General features: G+C 54.9%; 1 protein-coding gene across 1 annotated transcript in view; it reads right to left on the bottom strand.

The window, feature by feature from the left end:
- Positions 1-9,602, bottom strand: part of GUITHDRAFT_155207 (hypothetical protein) — a 34,161-nt gene that overhangs the window by 7,402 nt on the left and 17,157 nt on the right. The window lies entirely within an intron of this gene.

Raw genomic sequence — 9,602 nt, 5'->3', positions numbered from 1 at the left:
CCTCCCTCCCTCCCTTCCCTCCCTCCCTCCCTCCCTGCCCGCCTGCCTCCCGCTCTCTCTCTGCCTCTGCCCCTTCCCCTGCCTCTACCTCTCTCTTCTTCGCTCTTCCTCCCCTCTTGTCTCCCTCTCCCTCTTCTTGTTTCGCGTTCTTCGTGACTTCAGTGGCTGGCTCTAGGCATTCTCACTCCGCCGCTTTACATTCGCTACCTACGCTTCAGGACGTTGAAGGTAGAGAGAAGCAGAGCAATGAAACAGCAAGAGAGGGAGGGAGGGAGGGAGGGAGGGAGGGGGAGGGAGAGAGAAAAGGTCGAGGAGGTAGAGGAGAAAGGATGGGGAAGGGGGCAGGAGGGAGCGAGGGGGAGGAAGGGAAGGGAGATGAATCAGCACATGCAAGGCTGAGGACATGGCTGGGGATGGGGAGGCAGGGGGCAAGGGGAATGGGGTCAAGCTTGTTTCCTGTAGGACCAAGGTGCTCCTTTTGTTGTCTTCGACATCTCCTTCACTGTCGGTGAGAACTCAGTGGCTGGAGGATACAGGACCGGTCTCACTTACCGTAGGGGACCCCCACGATGGACTCACTCTCGCTCCTCCTCGGTCTGCGATGGAGGCTGCCCTACTGCCCAGCAAGGAGTCTGCCGAAGGGCAGGGTGAGAGGATTGAGGAGGAGGGAGGAGACGGCCATGCGCAGGGCGAGCTCCACAAGATGGCGACGCGAGCAAGGGATCACGAGTCCCTCACTGGTCGCCTCCAACGCCAGGAGGAGAAGACGACAGGAGCAGCAGGAGCAGCAGGAGCAGCAGGAGACAGCGAGGAGAGGAACCAGGCGTTGGTTGCGATGGCGAGGAGGGGAAGGGAGTCATCCTTGCCCGCTGCTTCAGGGAGCAGAGGAGAGGAGGCGGCTGTTGGAGTGCGCTCGCGAGCTGCGGCGACGGAGGGAGTGGTGCAGTCTCTGCGATCCATGGGAGCAAGGCAGCAGCAGCCAAGCACGAGGATGGCGGAAGGAGGCTCAGCGACAGCTGGGGCTAGTGCTCGGCTTTCAGCTGGACTGTCATCAGGAGCACGAGGTGCAGGAGCCGAAGCGGCGGCAGCAGCAGCTTCAGCAGCAGCAGCCACAGGAGCAGGGGCGGGAGCAGGAGCGGGAGCAGCACGAGCGGGAGCGGGAGCAGCAGCAGTTGTTGGCGCTGGAGCAAGAGCAGGAGCCGCGGAACTTGAGGCAGCAGAGGGTCATATCAAGAATCGTGCTTCAAGGGCTGCTGGCCTCGCCGCCGAGCGCGAGTCGGAGCAGGCTGAAGCTTCGACGCAGAGAGGAGGGAAAGGGACGGGAGAGAGGAAGAGCAGAGCTCATTAGCTACCGATACAAGAGGAGGAGGAGAAGAGGAGAGAGGAAGGAGGAGGCGGAGGAGGAGGAGGAGGAGGAGAGCGTTGTAACAGAAGCAGTAGTCGAAGGAAGAACGAAGCTTCGAGTTTACAGTATGAGAGACTTGATTATTAACAACATTCTAACGAAGACAAGACTGTACATGGAGATAGTCAAGGCAGGAGGCGGGACCCCTCCTCGACTTTAAGGATAGAGCGGAACAGAGGGAGGTGGGGAGGGAGGAAGGGGAAGCGAGAAGCTGCTTTTCAGAGTCGTCCTCCTCTTGCGAGGTTTCAGCACGGCTCGTCATCATGAGCTCTCACTCCCCTCTTCCTCCTCCATCCTCTTCCTTCACTTCATCGCCATGGAAATGCCCGTGAAGATCGTAGTTCGCTTCTCGTCCGTGTTCACGAACCCTGTCCAAAAGTCAACCTGCTGCCCAGCCGCCTTCTACGGAGATCCCGAGGGCAAGAGAAAGCAAGAGAAGGTGTCGAGCAGAGCAGAGCAGAAGAGAGGAGGGGAGGAAAGAGGAAGTGGGGGAGAGGAGAGGTCTCCTCACCTTGTCCAGCCCGCATCGAGTGCAGGAGCTTACGATGCTCTGCAGGAGCCAGGATTTCCACCTCAAAGAACCCGTTGGTGTCGAGCCTCTTCTTCTCCTTGAACTCGACGTCTGCTGAGCAGGAGAGGCAGTCAGATCCTCGAAGCTCCTCGGGCACCATGGAGAATACGATAGTCTCACCTGCCTTAAACTTGTCCTGGATTGCCTCCCGCAGCACTGCACCGCCAAGTCAAAAACAGCAAAATCAAGGGGTTGAGCAGTGGGAGGAGATCAATTGATAAGAAATCCTCCTCCTCCTCCTCCTCCTCCTCCTCCTACACACTCACATCGGACTTGTCGAGCGTAACCTCAGCAGCCTGAATGTGTAACTTGCAATACAACCTTTCTGCAAACGAGCTAGAAGTCAGGATCGATCAATGAAACCCCCCTCATCCATCATCTCCATCTTCACAATCCAGAATCATCATCTCCATCATCATCATCTCCATCATCATCTTCTCCATCATCATCGTCTCCATCATCATCGTCTCCATCATCATCATCATCTCCATCTCCATCTCCTCCTCCTCCGTCATCGCCGTCGCTCTCTAAACATGGCCTTACCCCATTGTGTCTAATCTGTCTTCACTTCAACCCTGTATTTATAGAGGCCGATCCACATGACCAGAGGGGGTGGGGTACTATAGGAGGTTGTGTCATGATAGGGGGTAGGGGTAGACTTCCTTGAGGTAATCGCTGACATGGGTCCGGTGTGGGTTAAGCTGTAAATATACCGGTACTTTTACCACTCAAAATAAGGGGTCCTTGGTTGAGGTGTTGGGTGCTGCCACAAGGGTGCCTGTTAAAAAATCATTTTAATCACAGTTCTAAATTAATTTATGTCTTAAAATATCATCAGATCATGACTTTTGAGTTTTAAATTCTCCTTGTCACGTATCTTAAAAAACCTTTGTAAAGCCATCATCGCCCCTCATGTCCTACCAATGTCGAGCCACCCATGACCCCCCTACCCCCTCTGGAGTCAGCATCCATGACCCCTCATGACCTAGTACCCGTTTAAAAAGGGTTAACTCATAATCGAGCACATTATTACTACGCAAAAGCCCGCCTCCGAGCTGTATATAGAATATGGAAAAAGGCAGAATTTTCTGGAAAGAACTTCGGAACTGTCTTTGCAGAATCACTGACTCCCGTCAGGTACCAGGTGGTTTTTCACAAGGATCGGACGGTGGGCTCGGAAACCTTTCACCAGTGTAACTCAGGTGATAAGGAGCTTTGAGTAAAGAAGTAAAAGATAGGAGCAGAGAGTCTGTCCGATCTCAAAGTCTTGACCCTGAGTCATGCTCCGACTCAGTTCAAGTTTTGCAATCATGGGCCGATGCCCTTCACGAGATCATGGGTGAGGAGGGAAAAGCTGATGGTCAGCCTTTCGGCTTCTACATTCGCTGCAAGGGCAACAACAACAGCCAGTTCTCCTTCGCATCAGGTGGAATCAGATGATCTGGGAAACAGAAAAAAGTCGAGTACTGATCGTAATAGAGCTTGGACACGCTACTGATCCAAGCGTGCTTTGGAAAAGAAACATGATGCTAAGGATTGAAACTGAACAGGAAGGACAAGCATCAAGTTGGCATGTCGGCTTATAAGACGAGCTTTCAGCAGCACCGTGCGGAAGGTTTGATACTTGTCCGCTCGTCTACTCCTTGAAATTGCCGGTCAAGCCGACGCAAGAGCTGATAAGCCCAACAGATAATGTGCATGCTCATGGCAAGGATGAGGCGAGGAATGCAGCTGTTGATTCCCTACATTGTCACTTGCCTTAATCTGGCATACAGACTACCATCAAGCTGTCATCATGCAAGTTCTCTCACACCCAATGATGTTGGTTCTTGTGTTCGATATTCCCTCCTTCCCTCTACCTCGGTCTTCTCTTCTCTATACTCGTGTGCCCTGCAGTGTTCTCGCACCAAACAGAGTAGATCGGGGAACATGGGCAATTTGCTCGAAAGAGCGTTCCAGCACATAATGACCCTAACTGACCACCGGGAAAGTATCGTCACCTGTCTGCAAAGGATTTTGGACACCTTGATAAGAGGTTGAGCACGAACAGGCCGCGGCACGGAATGAGATTGCAATGAGTGCTTATAGATGCTGACTGCAAGACTGGGGGAAGGATTGGCTGTTCTTCTCAAACCAAAGAGGATGGCAGCAGACCCCTTCATCCCCCCTTCCCCTTCCTCTTCCACTCCCTTGATGCCCCTGCCCACACCCGTTGAGTCCTACATGCCTTCCTTACGTGCAGATCTCCTCATCTTAGCTTCTCCTTGGCCAGACTCCGATGCTCTGCCTCATTCGTATCCCTCTTTGTCCTTCTCGCCTTCACAGCCTTGCTCCTGCTCCTGCTCCTGCTCCTCTTCCTCGTCATGATGCCATCAACCTGAACAGTATAAAAATCGCCTTTTTTAAAAAAGTTAAAAGGTTTATTACTCAACAAAATTATTGCTACCACTATTAACTCTTCCTGACTCTAATTTAACTTAACTTTGAGTAAATAAGAGGCCCCCCAGGTAAATAATAAAAGTGTCCCGGTGTTGACTAAAAGTCTACTCCCCTGCTCCGCTCCTCCGCCCTTTCCATGCTCACCTCGCTGTCCTCTCCTCTGCTCCCCCTCCTCCGCTCCGCTCCGCTCCGCTCCGCTCCCGCTTCCTGCTCTGTGCCATGCCACACTGTAGTCTCTCGCACGTGTACTCAGTCGCAGTTGCCAAGGCCTCCCATACGGCGTCTCCCTCCTACCCACGTATCCCCTTTCCCGATTCGTTAACTTGCTCAGCACGTGAACACTGGTTGTATTGGGCCTGTACTGGAAGCAAGCCTATCCCGCTCCTCCGTCCCCCCCCCTTATCAGGACTAGCCAGACACTTGATCCTGCTCTTCATGGTAGCTGATAGGATGATCCACCTGCTGAGCCGTCTTGTGGGGCGAGTTCAAGCTGTAAAGTAGGACCGTCAAAGGATGAGTCGACATTTCAGGGAATACGCGGAGATGAGGGCAGGGAGAGGAAGGCGTTGATTGGTTCATTTGGAGCAGAAGAATTTTGGTCAGTGCACAGAAGGGAAACAGTGCAAGAAGAGGTATGGTGGAGGTCAGGACAGGAATTGTACAACCGTGCCAGTTGCCGAGCCATTAGGGATTGGATGAGGGAGGAGGAGGTCTCTGGGGTGTGGATGCGTGACTGACCTTGCTCTCTTGCAGAATATGATCGCAATGTGCAATGGGGGACATGGTGGGCAAGGATGGTGCTGATCGCAAGGGGTCAAGGCCAGCGCTAGAGGAAATCAACGATATCGTGACTAGGCGAAGCAGCAGACAGCGTTGCTCGCTGTTGCCGAGGACAGCGTCCGAGCTCTTCCTGTTCCTTCTCTGCACTTCCGTCTGTCTTGGGATCTGCTCGAGCTTCAACCCCCCCCACTTTCACCCAGCACGGTCGTTGATAGGCAGGATGCCTTCGACTGGGATGGAGAAAGTGAAGATCGGCGGAGAGGAAGTGAGCCTTTACAATGACAAGCACTTTGTCAAGATCAGAGATCAGATGGGAGTCAGACCGACGTCGCTCTCCGAAGACAGCTTCTCCTTCTTGGAGCTCAATGCCGGAGGAGGCAAGGGAGGTTCCCTCATGCAGTTCACAAGGGATGGCGCCCTCTTGGTGAGCCCTTGCATAGCAGGAGCAGGAGCAGGAGCAGGAGCAGGGGCAGGAGCAGGAGCAGGAGCAGGAGAAGTCGAGACCGAAGTTCTTAGGGAGGGGGCATATGTTTGAATTAGATGGTGATGTTCACGTAGTATGGGAAACCTGCACTCAATCATGAAGATCCTTGTTGAGGTAGATTTGTTGGGTGGCTGCTGAATGTGCAACTCTCAGGTGAAACAGCTGAGCAAAGATGACCATGATTCCTTGTGCGAGCACTTCGAAGCGTACTGCAATCGAATCCTGCAGGTTTGTGGCGGCGGCGGCGGCGGCGGCGGTGATGATGATGGCAATGGAGACGATGATGGAGATGTTGGTGGTGTGGTTGTGTTTATGGTTGTCGGTAGCGAAGATGTCAATCATGACAACTATGCTGATTATGATACCGACCACGACGACATTGCTGTATGCAAGGGCTCTGCTCTGACCCGGCTGGTAGGGACACGGGAGGGCATCGCTGCTGGCCAGGATTTATTTCCACTTTTATAGGTCTCCTCCCCCCTCCCGCCTCCCGCCTCCTTCTTCGTACCCCTCCTACCTCCTAATTCCTACCTCCTATCTCGAACCTCCTCCTTCCACCCTCCACCTTCTCCTACCTCCACCCTCCTCTTCCTCCCTCCCCACGCCTCCCTCTTTCCCCCTCCTCTCTAACACTTCAGCGGCTTGACAGGCCCAAGGACAAGAGGAATTACGTGGTCATGTCCAGCATATTCCCTCCTGAGAAGCTGCATACCGTCTTCGATCTTAAAGGCTGCGCAGACGACAAGATCATCCGTGAGGTGACCTTGACGTTGACTGCCCTCCTCCTCTTCTTCTCCTCTCCTCCTCCTCCTCCTCTCTTCCTCTCCTCCTCCTCGTCGTCGTCCTCCTTTTCTCTTCTCCTCCTCTTCTCTGCTCTTTTGCTCCTCTCCCCCTCCTCTCTGCTTCTCTCCTTTTCATCTTCTCCTCTCCTCCCTTCGTGCTCTCCAGCCCTCCATTGCTCATCTTCCCCTCCACTCCCTCCCTGCTCTCCTGCACCTCTCACTCACCCTCCTCCTCCCTCAGAAAGGCGAGTCAATTCCGCAGGTCCACAAGAGGTGGTTTATGGTGCACTGGCTAGTCTCCGAGGGCCTCTGCGACTGTATCCTCCCGTCCTCTCGCATCCGCTACAAGCAAGGCAAGACCAAGTCAAGGCAGGTTGTCTTCAACCTCCTCCCCCAAGACTGCAGGCACGTGGTGGAGGCGGCAAGGGAGGACGTCAAAGTTCTCAAGGCCTCCGGCCTGATGGACTACTCGCTCATTGTTGGCGTCATCGAGCGCGACTGTCGCCATGAGAGCGGCTCCCCTTCCTTTCCCCCTGGTGGTATCGCGGGCCAGCCCTACGTGGTGGAGGAGGGAGGGATACAGAGAGCATACTACATTGGGATTATCGACTTCCTCCAGGTCAGTCCTCCTGCTCCTCCTCCTCCTGCTCCTCCTATTCTTACTGCACTTTGTGCTCCTGCCCCTTCCCCTGCTCCTCCTCTTCCTGCTGCAGCTCCTCCTCCTCTTGTCGTCTCCATCATCATCTCAGCATCGTCACAGGGCTGGACGTTCGGCAAGAAGGTTGCGCATGTCATCAAGTATCTCTTCGCTCCAAAGCCGATCTCAACCATCAAACCAGGTGAGGAAGCAACAAAAATCACATGAGGATCGCTCCTTCTTTTCTTCGCTCTCCTCTTCACCTTCGTCATACCCCTCCTCCCCTCCCCTCCCCCCCTCCCTCCTCCTCCACCTTGCTTCTCTCTTGTGTGTTCCGCCTCCCTCCTCTTCCTCGCCTCCTCCTCACATGCCCTCCCAGACTTGTACGCCGATCAATTCATCGAGGCCAACGACCGGAGGTTTCAACCTGTCAAGAGCGACGGAGCTGAGCATCACGACGAACACAAGAAACCTTCAACCAGGTCCACTGAGACGCAAGATTTCTCTCCCCGCTCCTTGAGCTATCGGGTCTAGCCCCGCAGCCCTTCCTCATGCTCGTTCTCTGCTTCCCCTCGTCGTCTCTCGCCTCTCCTTCCTTTCTTATGCTCTCTTTACTCTGTTTGCACGAGCTTGCTATCTCCTTAGTTGCGTCGTGCCCAACTGAGATATTGAATGCGTCATGCTCCTCCTCCTCCTCCTCCTCCTCCCCTCTCTCCGCTAACGTCCCTCCCTTCCCTCCTCCCTTCCCTACTCTCTTCTCCTCTCCTCCATTTCGCCCGACCTCCTCTCATCTCTCTCTCTTTATCAGAAACGTTTAGAATCCTGCCTGCTGCCTCCTTTCCGAGGTAACCAAGTCCCTTCCACAATGAAGGCTCAGGTTCGCAAGGATCTTCCGAGGCTCAGCCCAACTTGACGACATCATCACGATTCCTCCAAACGACTCCAACACGTTCCCGTCTCTGTGCAGCGCGTTGACTGCTCTGGAGTCATCCGCGACTTTGTGCCCATGCACGTGGATCAACCTGAGAACCTCCAGACATGACTTGCATCCAAAAGGTCGTCCGCCACCCGCACATATTGCGACACTGATGGGTCTGCCCATGCTGGAGGAAACCTCCAAGACAGATCAAGGACTTTGATGCTGTTCAGCGTCATGGTTCGATCAACGCGACCAGCTCGATGGTGTAAGCGGGTCACCGCGAGCAGGGATATCACCTTGTGGCCAGGCGTGCAAGAGAGCAAAACCTTTTGAAATGTGCGCCTGATGAAACCGGCCATGAGTTGCTACCTGACACATGCAGTACAACCATTCAAAGCCATCAGCAGCTCACACCCAGCTCACAGCACTGTCCAGCCCTTCGGGTAGAGATCACTCAGATCCAGCTCGGGTCCAGCTGGACCGAACCAGTCCCTTGGGCAGATAACAAACCCCTCTGCCTCCTCTCCGAGATCTGCAACCTCTCGCTCCCCTCCTCCTCCCTCCTTCCTCCGCTCTCCCTCGCTCCCCATCCACCGCTCGTCTGTCTTCCCCCCCATCTCGTCTCCTGCGTCCTCCTCCGTCGTTGCGTTGCTCATGTACGCCGCCCACCAGCTGAAAGAGGAGTTGGCAATGATAAGGACTTGGCACAGGCTCATGAGCAGAAGATCGACGAAGTCGGGGGAGGAGGAGGAGGATACAAACATCTCCCTCCTCCTCTCCTCCACCCATCCCAGTTCCTTGCACCACTCCGGCTCGTCACAGAAGAGCAAGTACACGACTCTCCTTCCACTACTCCTCGCATCCACCTCCTCCATCGCCCTCCTGTAGTACTCCTCCCGGAGCACTGGGTGCTTGTCCTTGTACAGCAGGTAGTCACTCCGGCGCACGTGGATCCCAACAGATAGGAGGGGGCGGCGATCGCCGCCGCTGAGCAGGAAGGAGGAGAGGATATCCTGGAAACGAGCATATGCAGCCTGCTCCAGGGCCACGGGGAGGCGGAGAGCTTGCAAGATTCTGCTCCTGTGGTGGTGGAAGTAGCGGAACGACTGGAAGAATCCCATCACAAGAACGTTGTCCTCCCTGTCGTTAAGAATCTCTTCCCGCAGCTCTGGATCAAACCCGCTCCTCCTTTCCTCGTGTGCTGACTTCCACACGATCCCTTCCTCCCCGCCTATCCTCTTCACCCCCGACAAGAAGGAGGAGGAGAAGGAGCAGGGCGGTGGATCGGGGTCCCCAGGGTGCTGCGTGAGGCAAGGAAGCAAGCGAGGGAGCACAAACGTTCTCCCAGAGTCCCACGCCAAGCTCAACCCAACCGCTGCTCGGAAAAGCCAGTTGCCCAGCCTCCCCGGATAGCCCCCGATAGACAGATACCCCTCTCCTTCTTCCCATTCTCCCCATTCCCCTCCCCCTACCTTCAGCTTCACCTCCTCCTCCCTGGTTTCCTCCTCCTGCGCGCTGCCTTGTCGGTCCAACGAGACGAAAGAGGAGAGAGATCTTTGAAGTGACGCAAGCAGCGGACGGGACT

This window comes from Guillardia theta (assembly GCF_000315625.1).
Source record: "Guillardia theta CCMP2712 unplaced genomic scaffold GUITHscaffold_107, whole genome shotgun sequence".
In the NCBI taxonomy this organism is placed as follows: Eukaryota; class Cryptophyceae; order Pyrenomonadales; family Geminigeraceae; genus Guillardia; species Guillardia theta.
The sequence above is the reverse complement of the archived record's forward strand: the minus strand, read 5'-3'. Positions and strand labels throughout refer to the sequence as shown.